The sequence below is a fragment of the Physeter macrocephalus genome, chromosome 7 (genome assembly GCF_002837175.3).
Source record: "Physeter macrocephalus isolate SW-GA chromosome 7, ASM283717v5, whole genome shotgun sequence".
Classification (NCBI taxonomy): Eukaryota; Metazoa; Chordata; class Mammalia; order Artiodactyla; family Physeteridae; genus Physeter; species Physeter macrocephalus.
The window spans coordinates 19,453,862-19,467,168 of NC_041220.1; the positions used below are offsets into that span (position 1 = coordinate 19,453,862).

General features: G+C 38.6%; 1 protein-coding gene across 1 annotated transcript in view; it reads left to right on the forward strand.

Annotated features, from left to right (window-relative positions):
• The window catches only part of C7H4orf17 (chromosome 7 C4orf17 homolog), a 304,067-nt gene that overhangs the window by 126,158 nt on the left and 164,602 nt on the right, over positions 1-13,307 (forward strand).

The window sequence follows — 13,307 nt, forward strand, 5'->3', positions numbered from 1 at the left end:
CGCCTGCCGACGCAGGGGACACGGGTTCGTGCCCTGGTCCAGGAAGCTCCCACATGCCGCGGAGCGGCTGGGCCCGTGAGCCAGCGCCGCTGAGCCTGCGTGTCCGGAGCCTGTGCTCCGCAACGGGAGAGGCCACAACAGTGAGAGCCCCGCGTACCGCAAAAAAAAGAAAAAAAGAAAAAAAAATGGCTTTGGCTATTCGGGGTCTTTTATGTCTCCATACAAATTTTAAGATTTTTCTAGTTCTGTGAAAAATGCCATTGGTAATTTGATAGGGATTACATTGAATCTGTAGATTGCCTTGGGTGGTATAGTCATTTTGACAATATTGATGTTTCCTATCCAAGAATATGGTATATCTTTCCATCTGTTTGTGTCGTCTTTGATTTCTTCCATCAGTATCTTATAGTTTTCAGAGTATAGGTCTTTTGCCTCCTTATGTAGGTTTATTCCTAGGTATTTTATTCTTTTTGATGTGACGGTAAATGAGATTGTTTCTTGAATTTTTCTTTCTAATCTTTCATTGTTAATGTATAGGAATGCAAGAGATTTCTGTGCGTTAATTTTGTATCCTGGTACTTTACCAAATTCATTGATTAGCTCTAGTAGCTTTTTGGTGGCATCTTTAGGATTATCTACGTATAGTATCATGTCATCTGCAAACAGTGACAGTTTAACTTTTTCTTTTCTAATTTGTATTCCTTTTATTTCTTTTTCTTCTCTGATTGCCGTGGCTAGGACTTCCAAAACTATGTTGAATAATAGTGGCGAGAGTGGATATCCTTGTCTTGTTCCTGATCTGAGAGGAAATGCTTTCAGTTTTTCACCATTGAGAATGATGATTGCTGTGGGTTTGTCATATTTGGCCTTTATTATGTTGGGGTAGGTTCCCTCTATGCCCACTTTCTGGAGAGTTTTTATCATAAATGGGTGTTGAATTTTTTCAAAAGCTTTTTCTACATTTATTGAGGTCATCGTATGGTTTTTATCCTTCAAATTGTTAATATGGTGTATCACATTGTTGATTTGCGTATATTGAAGAATCCTTGCATCCCTGGGATAAATCCCACTTGATCATGGTGTATGATCCTTTTAATGTGTTGTTGGATTCTGTTTACTAGTATTTTGTTCAGGATTTTTCCATCTATATTCATTGGTGATACTGGTCGGTAATTTTCTTTTTTTGTAGTTTCTTTTTCTGGTTTTGGTATCAGAGTGATGGTGGGCTCGTAGAATGAGTTTGGGAGTGTTCCTCTCTCTGCAGTTTTTGGAAGAGTTTGAGAAGGATGGGTGTTAGCTCTTCTCTAAATTTTTTATAGAATTCACCTGTGGAGCCATATGGTGTAAGTTTAGATTGTTTATTTGAGTTTTTTCTTGTTTCTTGAGGTAGGATTGTATTGCTATAAATTTCCCACTTAGAACTGCTTTGCAGCATCCCATAGGTTTTTGGTTGTTGTGTTTTTGTTGTCCTTTGTCTCTAGGTATTTTTTGATTTCCTCTTTGATTTCTTCAGTGACCTCTTGGTTATTTAGTAACGTATTGTTTAGCCTCCATGTGTTTGTGTTTTTTTACTCTTTTTCCCTTGTAATTTATTTCTAATCTCCTAGCTTTGTGGTCAGAAAAGATGCGTGATATAATTTCAGTTTTCTTAAATTTACCGAGGCTTGATTTGTGACCCAAGGTGTGATCAGTCTTGGAGAATGTTCTGTGTGCACTTGAGAGGAAAGTGTAATTTGCTGTTTTTGGATGGAATGTCCTATAAATATCAATTAAATCTATCTGGTCTGTTGTGTCATTTAAAGCTTTTGTTTCCTTATTAATTTTCTGTTGGATGATCTGTCCATTGGTGTAACTGAGGTGTTATAAAGTCCCCCACTATTATTGTGTTACTGTCGATTTCCTCTTTTATAGCTGTTAACATTTGGCTTATGTATTGAGGTGCTCCTATGTTGGGTGCATATATGTTTATAATTGTCATATCTTCTTCTTGGATTGATCCCTTGATCATTATGAGGTGTCATTCCTTGCCTCTTGTAACATTCTTTATTTTAAAGTCTATTTTATCTGATATGAGTATTGCTACTCTAGTTATCTTTTGATTTCAATTTGCATGGAATATCTTTTTCCATCCCCTCACTTTCAGTCTGTATGTGTCCCTAGGTCTGTAGTGAGTCTCTTGTAGACAGCATATACACGCGTCTTGTTTTTGTATCCATTCAAAGAGCCTGTGTCTTTTGGTTGGAGCATTTAATCCATTCACATTTAAGGTAATTATCGATATGTATGTTCCTATTACCTTTTTCTTAATTGTTTTGGGTTTGTTTTTGTAGGTCCTTTTCTTCTTTTGTGTTTCCCACTTAGAGAAGTTTCTTTAGCATTTGCTGTAGAGCTGGTTTGGTGATGCTGAATTCTCTTAGCTTTTGCTTGTCTATAAAACTTTTTATTTCTCTGTCGAATCTGAATGAGATCCTTGCTGGCTAGAGTAATCTTGGTTGTAGTTTCTTCCCTTTCATCACTTAAAATATATCATGCCTCTCCCTTTCAGTTTGTAGAGTTTCTGCTGAGAAATCAGCTGTTAACCTTATGGGAGTTCCCTTGTATAGTGTCATTTTTCCCTTGCTGCTTTAAATAATTTTTCTTTGTCTTTAATTTTTGTCAATATGATTACTATGTGTCGGCATGTTTCTCTTTGGGTTTATCCTGCCTGGCACTCCTTGAGCTTCCTGGACTTGGGTGGCAATTTCCTTTCCCATGTTAGGGAAGTTTTCAACTATAATCTCTTTAAATATTTTCTCAATCCTTTCTTTCTCTCTTCTCCTTCTGAGACCTCTATAATGTGAATGTTGGTTCTTTTAATGTTGTCCCAGAGGTCTTTTAGGCTGTCTTCATTTCTTTTCATTCTTTTTTCTTTATTCTTAATGTTGGTGTGTTTAATGTTGCCCCGGAGGTCTCTTAGTCTCTCTTCATTTCTTTTCATTCTTTTCTCTTTATTCTGCTCCACAGCAGTGAATTCCACCATTCTGTGTTCCAGGTCACTAATCTGTGCTTCTGCCTCAGTTATTCTGCTATTGATTCCTTCTAGTTTGTTTTTCATTTCGGTTATTGTATTGTTCATCTCTGTTTGTTTGTTCATTAATTCTTCTAGGTCTTTGTTAAACATTTCTTGCATCTTCTCGCTCTTTGCCTCCATTCTTTTTCCGAGGTCCTGGATCATCTTCACTATCATTATTCCGAATTCTTCTTCTGGAAGGTTGTCTATCTCCAGTTCACTTAGTTGTTTTTCTGGGGTTTTATCTTGTTCATCTTCTGGTGTATAGTCTTCTGCCTTTTCATCTTGTCTGTCTTTCTGTGAATGTGGTTTTTGTTCCACAGGCTGCAGGATTGTAGTTCTTTTTGCTTCTGCTGTCTTCCCTCTGGTGGATGAGGCTATCTAAGTGGCTTTTGCAAGCTTCCTGATGGGAGGGACTGGTGGTGGGTATAGCTGAGTGTTGCTCTGGTGAGCAGAGCTGAGTAAAACTTTGATCTGCTTGTCTGCTGATGGGTGGGTTGGGTTTCCTCCCTGTTGGTTGTTGGCCTGAGGTGACCCAACGCTGGAGCCTACCCGGTTCTTTGGTGGGGCTAATGGCGGACTCTGGGAAGACTCACACCAAGGAGTACTTCCCAGAACTCCTGCTGCCAGTGTCCTTGTTCCCACGGTGAGCCACAGCCACACCCCACCTCTGCAGGAGACCCTCCAACACTAGCAATTAGGTCTGGTTCAGTCTTCTGTGGGGTCACTGCTCCTTCCCTGTAGGTCCTGGTACACACACTACTTTGTGTGTGCCCTCCAAGAGTGGAGTCTCTGCTTTCCGCAGTCCTGTCAAAGTCCTGCAATCACATCCCACGAGCCTTTAAAGTCTGATTCTCTGGGAATTCCTCATCCTGTTGCTGGACCCCCAGGTTGGAATCCTGACATGGGGCTCAGAACTTTCACTGCTGTGGGTGGACTTCTGTGGTCTAATTGTTCTCCAGTTGCGAGTCACCCACCCAGCGGTTATGGGATTTGATTTTATTGTGATTGAGTCCCTTGTACCATCTCATTGCTATTTCTCCTTTGTCTTTGGATGTGGGATATCTTTTTTGGTGAGTTCCAGTGACTTCCCTTCTATGATTGTTCAGCAGTTAGCTGTGATTCTGGTGCTCTCACAAGATGGAGTGAGTGCACGTCCTTCTACTCTGCCATCTTGAACCAATCTCAATGTAACGTTTAAGTTAAACATAATATTAAAGGTTATATGTAAGGCAACACATGGATACTTGATGTATAAGCTGTAGGACTACCTGTTTAGAGGTCAGAGGAGGAGAAATCTCCTGCTGCCATGTCTTGTGATGTCCATGTTCTCATTGCTGTGCAGCTGTTGTTACAATAAAGGTGCTTTGATGTCTCTTACAGAAATATTTTAGTAGCTCATTTGTTTTTTCACATTTTTGTTTCTCTCATCAAAGGCTATTGATAGTAATAATAGCAGCAATTATTTATCAATAGCTTACTATGTGCAGGCAGTGTGCCATGGCAATGAGTGTTCGATGGCATTTATGTTTGGCAGGCTTACCTGTGGGAGGAAGAGTAGGCTAGGTGGTGGGCCTCCAGTTCAAATTTTAGTGTGGGGATTAGGAAGTCTAAAGTAACGCTAAGAACTGTATTAGTTAGAAATGTATTCAAGAGCAAATAACTGAAAACTTGACTCTGAGGGGACTAAACACTTAAGATTATTTTCTTACCAAATTATCATAATTTGGAAGTAGGGATTTTTCTGCATGTGTTCAGCAGCATGGTGACATGAAGTCCAGTTATTTTTTTGGCTGCATTGGGTCTTTGTTGCTGCACGCAGGCTTTCTGCAGCAAGTGGGGGCTACTCTTCGTTGCAGTGCACGGGCTTCTCATTGCGGTGGCTTCTCTTGTTTTGGAGCACAGGCTCTAGCCACACAGGCTTCAGTAGTTGCAGCATGTGGGATCCGTAGTTGCAGCTCGTGGGCTTTAGAGCGCAGGCTCAGTAGTTGTGGTGCACGGGCTTAGTTGATCCACGGTATGTGGGACCTTCCCGGACCAGGGATCGAACCCGTGTCTGCTGCATTGGCAGGCGGATTCTTAACCACTGTGCCACCAGGGAAGTCCCTGAAGGCCAGTGGTTTTGAAATTACTTTAGTTCTTCTACGATTGTTATCACTGGTCCCAAGATGGCTGCCCCAGCTCTAGGTTTTACAACTATGTTTAAGGAAAGCAAAACAGGGAAGGAGAAAAAAATGGGGAAGGAGAAGAAAGGGATAGTGCAAACGTATTTGTTTCCTTCATCAAAAAATGGGCAGCTTCATCCCAGAAGTCTCCATCAGAATATTGTTACATCCCTATTGGCAAGAAGTATGTCATATGGCCACTCCTAGATGCATGAAAGGCTAGGAAAGCAATAAATACCTTTCCTAAGCCCTATGGTAGAGGCAGCAAGATGGAAGTGGTTTGAGAATTATGTACTGGTTTAGGCAGTGGATATTATTTGTTATAGAACAAAGAACTGCTGGGAGTGGGAATATGTGTTTTACATGAACTCTCATTTAATTATCACAACAGTGCTGTAGATAGGTGCTTTGATTATCCCCATTTTACAGATAAGAAAAAGGAAATTAGTTTCTACCTCTCTTGAGTGCTGTAGCCATCTCCTGTCTTTTCTGTGGTAATTTAATTTATTATTTCTCTTTAAAATTTTTTTCAATCATTTCTTCTCTACTGTCCACTGACTGTTCATTTATCCCCCAAAAAGAATTTCCTCTCAACCCTGTTGCTACTACTGTTTTTGTCCAATATTTTAAAGTTTTCCACACTTGCCTTTTTTTTCATTATAACTCAACTCTTGAACTTCTTTGCTTATGCAATTTGCTTCTCCCACTCTCCTTCTCTTTACTAGAACTGCCACTTCCAGAGGTAAAAGGCAGCTCTTTCCTCAGTTCTCTGGCCTTCATTACAGGTTGTCTCCTCATTGTCTTCTTATCTCCTCTGCCTGCTCCTTCTCTCTCTTCACAGAACTTCTTTTACTTCAAAGATGAGCACATGTTCCAACACCAGTCCTCTGATATCAGAAATCATTTTTATATTCATCCTTTTTACTATTACCTCATGTCCCATGCCATCTTGGATCTGAAGTCTTATGTCTACTTACTGGACATCATTTGAATGCCTCCTGTCACTTCAAAAATCCATGTTTCTAAGATATGGCCCATTTCTTTTCTTTATAAAACCCCCTTTTTTTTGGCGCTCTATGTGGATTATTCTTCTTCACTTGTCCCCTGATTTCCAGACCTATGGTCATCTTTGGCTTTTCTTTCTCACAATAGGCACCGATCTCAATGATCCCTCCTTTATGGAGTTTCTCACATCCGTCACGTGTGACCTGTCTCTCATCCATCTTACTCGTGTCCTATGGAAATTCTTTCCTAGCTGGTCTCCTTACCCAGCCTCATTCTATTCTACTTATTACTGTTCTATTAATTTTCCAGATTGGTACATTTGCTAAACCTTCAATGGCTCTTCTCTGTAGGAAAAAAAGCCAAAGCCTGACATTGAAGGTCTCTCCACAGTCTGTCATTTCTCTTCCTATTCAGTCATTTCTCCTAGTTCTCAGTCAATTGACTGACTTATGTTTCCTTAAATAGTAGCGCAAACACTTCTCCCTGTGGCTGTTAGCTGATACCTTCTCCCTGATTGAAATGATCTTTCAGTTTCTCATTCTGATTTATTCTCTTGATGTCCTATACTCTCTCCCTGGACAATATTATCTTTCCCCAGGGATTCAGCCACACCTCGTGCTTGTCTAAATGTTGATCATTGTAGACACCAGAATCTACTAAAGGTAGTTTACACAGAAGGGATTTCTTGAGGGAGGTATTTCTTTGCATAAGCAAAGGGATTTCCATTCTGACTGGTGTGAGGTGGTACCTCACTGTAGTTTTGACACTTCAATCACAATTTTGCATCTTGTAATTTTTGGGGGGTGGGGGCCATGGGAGAATTCAATGCTAGAAAAGGTGGACTTATACTACAGGGAATTATCAACATGGGAATCAACCCCAAATCTGTATATTTAGCTCAGAACTTAATTCGTAGCTGCAGACTTTATATAAACAGCTCCATATGAAAATCTTAGAAGCACTCCAAACTTGTCAAGTGCAATGCCAGTCTTAACCATCTTCACTACAAATACTTGGTGCTGTTCTTAGACCCCGAGTTGGTGAAGGGGCCTACTATCCACACCCAGTTGCCAAGACAGACACTGGAATAAGCCTCGATTCTGTCTCCTTCTACCTTGCATCCTGCACTCTATCAGTCTTTGTGCCAAGTCACGTATACTTCCTAAGAATATCTCATTTATCTGATGCACTCCTTCCCCTTTGACACTGCTCTAAAACAGGCTCCGTTCCCTCTTGCCTGTACATAGCTAAAGCCTTCTCACTCTGTTCCTCTCCTCACTTCTAATGTCCCCCCCCCAGGGTTGCAAGAATGAATTTCTAATGTTTTAATATGATCATATCACCAATCTGCTCAAAATTTCAACAGAGGTCCCATTGCCCAGAGGATAAAATCTAAAGCTCTTGCAAGAAATTCAGAATTCACTGTTACCTGACCCTAGACATTTCCCACTGTGAAGTCTGCAGGTCAGCAATACTAAATGCTTACATTACCTAAACATTTTCTGCTCTTTCATGCTGAGCCCTCTGTCTGGGAAGCCCAATTTTCCTTCTGTCAAACTCCTCTTCATCCTTTCAATTTAGGTATAAATATTTGCTTCTAGGTAACAATCAACATAATCACAGAATGCAAATCTCAGGTTAAACAATGACAGTTTCTCCTTTAGGTATTAGTTTTGGATGTACTTGTCATCCTCTCCCTTTCCTTCTTCACTCCCTTCTTTTTCTTCAGAACTATTGGAGAGATGGAGAATAAATTGCTCGGAGAGACTTAAATCTCTCACACTCAAAAGTCAACCAGCATATTCTTCAAAGATCTGTTTTTCAATGTCCTTGAAGGAAGGGAAGGTAGCAAATATAAAATAAATGGTCATTGACAGCTCTAAATCTTTTCTGCTATTCATTATAGTTTGAAGACTTTGGAAAGATAAAACCAAATGCCTTAGTATTTCCTTCCATTAATGCAGGAATGTACTTCACTCCAGCTTTTCTTTCACTTCTAATTTTCTGATGCTTGAATTCAGGTGCAAAATGAAATAGAGATGAAAAAGACTATAGAAAAGTTCAGTGAAACCAAGAGCTGGTTCTTTGAGAAGATAAGCAAAATTGACAAACCTTTAGCTAGACTTAACAAGAAAATAAGAGAGGGCTCAAATAAATAAAAAAATGAAAGAGGAGACATTGTAACTGATACCACAGAAATACAAAGAGACTGCTGGGAACAAATGTATGCCAACCAACTGGACAAACTAGAAAGAAATTTTGGGAAACATACTACCTTCCAGGACTAAATCAGGAAGAAACAGAAAATCTGAACAGACTACTTACTAGTAAGGAGATTGAATCAATAATCACAAACGTCCCTACAAACAAAAGTCCAGGACCAGACAACTTCACTGATGAATTCTACCAAACATTCAAAAAAGAATTAATACCAATCCTTCTCAAATTCTCCCAAAAAATAGAAGAGGAGGTAACACTTCCTGATACCAAAATCAGACAATGATACCACAAGAAAATAAAATTACAGGCCAAGATCCCTGATAAACATAGATGTAAAAATCCTCAACAAAATATTAGTAAACTGAATTCAACAATATATAAAAGGGATCATACACCACAATCAAGTAAAATTGATTCCAGAGATGCAAGGATGGTTCAACATCCTGAAATCAATCAATGTCATATACCACATTAACAAAATGAAAGCTAAAAATCATATACTCTTCTCAACAGATGCAGAAAAGCATTTGACAAAATTCAACATCTGCTTATGATAAAAGCTCTCAACAAACTGGTTATAGAGGGAACATACCTCAATAAAGGCCATATATGAGAAGCCCAGCTGACATCATACTCAATAGTGAAAATCTGAAAGCATTTCCTCTAAGATCAGAAACATGACAGGGATGCCCACTCTCGCCACTTTTATTCAGCATGGTATTGGAAGACCTAGCCAGAGCAATTAGGCAAGAAAAAGAAATAAAAGGCATCCAAATTATAAAAGAAGGAAAACTGTCACTATTTGCAAATGAGATGATAGTGTATAGAGAAAACCCTAAAGACTCCACCAAAAAAACCCGTTAGAACTAATAAATAAATTCAGTAAATTTGCAGGATATAAAATCAATATACAGAAATCTGTTGCATTTCTATACACTAATAATGAGCAACAAGAAAGAGAAAGAAAACAACCCCATTTACCTGAAACCAAGAAACACCTAGAAGAAAATATAGGCAGTAAGCTCCTTGACATTGAACTTGGTGATAATTTTTTGTATTTGACACCAAAAGCAAACGCAACAAAAGCAAAAATAAACAAGTGGGACTACATCAAACTAAAAAGCTCTGCACAGGAAAAAGACTATCAATAAAATGAAAAAGCCACCTACTAAATGGAACAAAATATTTGCAAATAATCTATCTGGTATGGTGTTAATATCCAAGATATATAAAAACTCATATAACTCAACAGCAAAAAACCAAACAATTGGGTTAAAAATGGGCAGAGGACCTGAAAGACAATTTTCCAAAGAAGAGATCCAAATGCCCAACAGACAGATGAAAGGATGCTCCATATCATTAGTCATCAGGGAAATGCAAATCAAAACCACAATAAGATACCACCTCACACTTGTTAGAATGGGTATTATCAAAAAGACAAGAAATAACAAATGTTGGCAGGGATATGGAGAAAAGGGAATGTTTGTACAATGTTGGTGGGAATGTAGAAATTGATGCAGCCACTATGGAAAATAGTATGGAGGTTCCTCAAAAAATTAAAAATAGAACTAGCATATGAGCCAGCAATTCTATTTCTAGGTATATACCTGAAGAAAACAAAAAACTAACTGGAAAAGATATATCCATCCCCATGTTCACTGCAACACTATTTACAATAGCCAAGATATGGAAACAAACTAAATGTCCAGATGAATGGATAAAGAAGAAGTGGTCTATATATACAATGGAATTTTATTCAGCCATAAAAGAGATGAATACTTGCTACTTGTGACAATATGGATGGACCTCGAGGGCATTATGTTAGGTGAAATAAGTCAGACATAGAAAGACAAATACCGTATGATCTCACTTATATGTGGAATCTGAAAAAAACAAAACAAAACACATAAATACAGAGATCAGAATATTTGCCAAAGGTGGAGGTGCCGGGGGGTGGGCAAAATAGGTGAAAGGAGTCAAAAGGTACAAACTCACAGTTATTAAAAAAATCCTGAGGATGTAATGTACAGCATGGAGAATATATTAGTTAATAATATTGTATTGCATATTTGAAAGTTGCTAGGAGACTAAATCGTAAAGGTACTCATCACAAGAAAAAAAAATCAGTGTCAAAAGAAATACTTAGTCTTCATGTTATTTCCCAATCTCTCTCTCAGCCAAGCTGAAACATGGAATTACCTAGGAGATATTCAGTATTTAAATTTAGAATGAACGAAAATTCTTCTTGCTTCAAAGCTGTAGTTATGACCCTTTAAGGCAATTAGACATCTCCCAAAACACTATAAATTATTGGTTTATGGTGAGTAGTAGTTGTTTTTTTTTTTTTAATTTTTGGCTGCGTTGGGTCTTTGTTGCTGCACGCGGGCTTTCTCTAGTTGTGGCGAGCAGGGGCTACTCTTCGTTGTTGTGTGTGAGCTTCTCATTGCGGTGGCTTCTCTAGTGGAGCATGGGCTCTAGGCGCACACACTTCACTAGTTGTGGCACGCCCTAGAGCACGTGGGCTTCAGTTGTTGTGGCTCGCGGGCTCTAGAGCGCAGGCTCAGTAGTTGTGGCACACGGGATTAGTTGCTCTGTGGCATGTGGGATCTTCCCAGACCAGGGATTGAACCTGTGTCCCCTGCATTAGCAGGTGGATTCTTAACCACTGTGGCACCAGGGAAGTCTTGAGTGGTAGTCTTTAAACATCATTTTTAGATAAGAATCGTCTGATGATTTCTGACTTGCTTTTGTTCCTAATAAATCTACCGAGTTATTTGTTGACATGGCAAATACCTCAAAGAGCAAGACTGGAAAAGGAAACCAGATGCTTTACTCTCTCTAGTTATCTTTGCTCATGAGTTAGTTTTGATTATGAGTTTATTCAGCAACCTCTGGGTTCTTTTGATGACTGTGGTAGGGCTGTGCAAGATGATCTTCTGTCCCTTGGATCCCAAGTGAATGAAATGAGCAAACCAGGTAGACATATATAACAAAAAATTTCATCAAAATGGTGTTTGGCCTCTAGTGCTCCCACTCTAGTTTTATTCTTGCCACACTAATTTTGGTTTCTCTTCCTATGCAATGGTCCATTTCCTGAATGTTTGCTGGGTATTTGACAGATAAATATAATTTGATATACTTCAATAAAATGGTCAATTTCACATTTTTGGAGAATACTTAATAGAGGTTATTTGTGCAATAATCATTTGCTAACAGAATTAAGTAGTCAGGTGTCTAAGAATATAATTATTAAATACATACTTGCTCTTACTCTACTTCAACTTCTGAGTAATTTTTTAATGCTTCTGTCAAAAGCAAAGGGTTTGTAAAGTAGCAAAGGGTTAAATCAGACTTTGATTATATGACTCCTTTTTGTTTATTTACTATTTCTGGAGGAGCTAAGTCACTGTATCATAGCTATTAGTTAAACCATCAACATGAAATTCTTTCTCTTCAAATTTTGAAAATTTTCTTCATTTTGACCAAGTTTTTTTTCAGCTGGCTAAAAGTGAGTGCAAGCTATGTGCATTTATAGTTACACTTTTTAAAGGAGACCAACAAATATGGAAATTCTTGATTGTAGAGTCAAAATTATTGCTGAAGGCCAGCAGGACACACTGACCATGTGTACCATTATAGGTCTGTCAGGAGACCAGCCACTCTGTGGTTCCATTTTTCTGCTTTGATTTCAACATGCCTCCTTCCCCACCAATGTAAAAGTAACTAGAGAGGAAGTTCTGAGTGCAAAAGGCAGCCCCCAACCTCCCCCCATACACCTCATGGATCACTGTGCCCCTCTATGAGAAAACTGACATGCCACCAAATTCTGCTCTCCACCTGCTCCCACAACCTGGGAGGAAGGAGGGTTGGAGATGGATGCAGGCCTCTGTGCAGCCAGTAGGATTTTATGCCCACTATTGTGACATGGATGCGCATTTAGAACCATCTCTTTTTCCTCTGAATCTCACATTATCAGCACCAATATAAAAACACTGGAGCACCCAGTAACATGGGAACATAGTGTTCCATGATGTTAGGACATTCTGAAAACTTAGGGACATTCTGAAAGCTCCCCTAATCCTCAATATCTCCTTCAGTATCCTTGACAAAAGAATTAAACTGTTCCCTACATTTACGTGACACTTCATAGTTGACAAAGCCTTTTCACTAGCATCATTCCATCTAATCTTCATGAAGCTGTAATGGGTTGGTAGAGTAATTTTTTAAAACAAAGGATAAAATGGGTTTAGAGAGGTTGAGTAATTTACTGAAGGTCACAAATAAGTGGTAGATCACTTGCTCTAAGTCTAGAATCCTTTCCACAATATCAAACAAATTGAAGACATGGAAACAAATCACACTTTTAAAGATAGCTAAAACTCCTTAAAGGAATAAGCTTTTCATTACACATTTACAGATGAAGCTCAAAGTGCAAATCTTCTTCTGAGAAAGCACTAACAAATGGGGACCATAGACTTTCACATGTTCAAAGAATTAATTCCAGGGTTATAGACTTAAGACATGGTAGTTAATAGAAAAGTTGTAGTTTGCAAATATTTTTTCAGAAATGGACATCTCTATGTGTATATACATCTACTTAGAAAATCTATTGCTTTGGATGTTTGTGCCATATCTTAGTTACCCTTTTTACATGCTGTGTCCACAGCTGCTTTATTCCCATCCCTAGACTTCAAGCCACCATATTATTTTTAATTACCTTATGACTTATTTTCAGTCAATTGTAATAACTAACTAAGATCATTTAACCAATAAAGTACTTTCTTGAGTAAAAATTATAGACTTTTGGAATATGGTTCCAAGAGCAGTTCAGTTTTCAGATTTACTATTCAAACCTCACATTTATCACA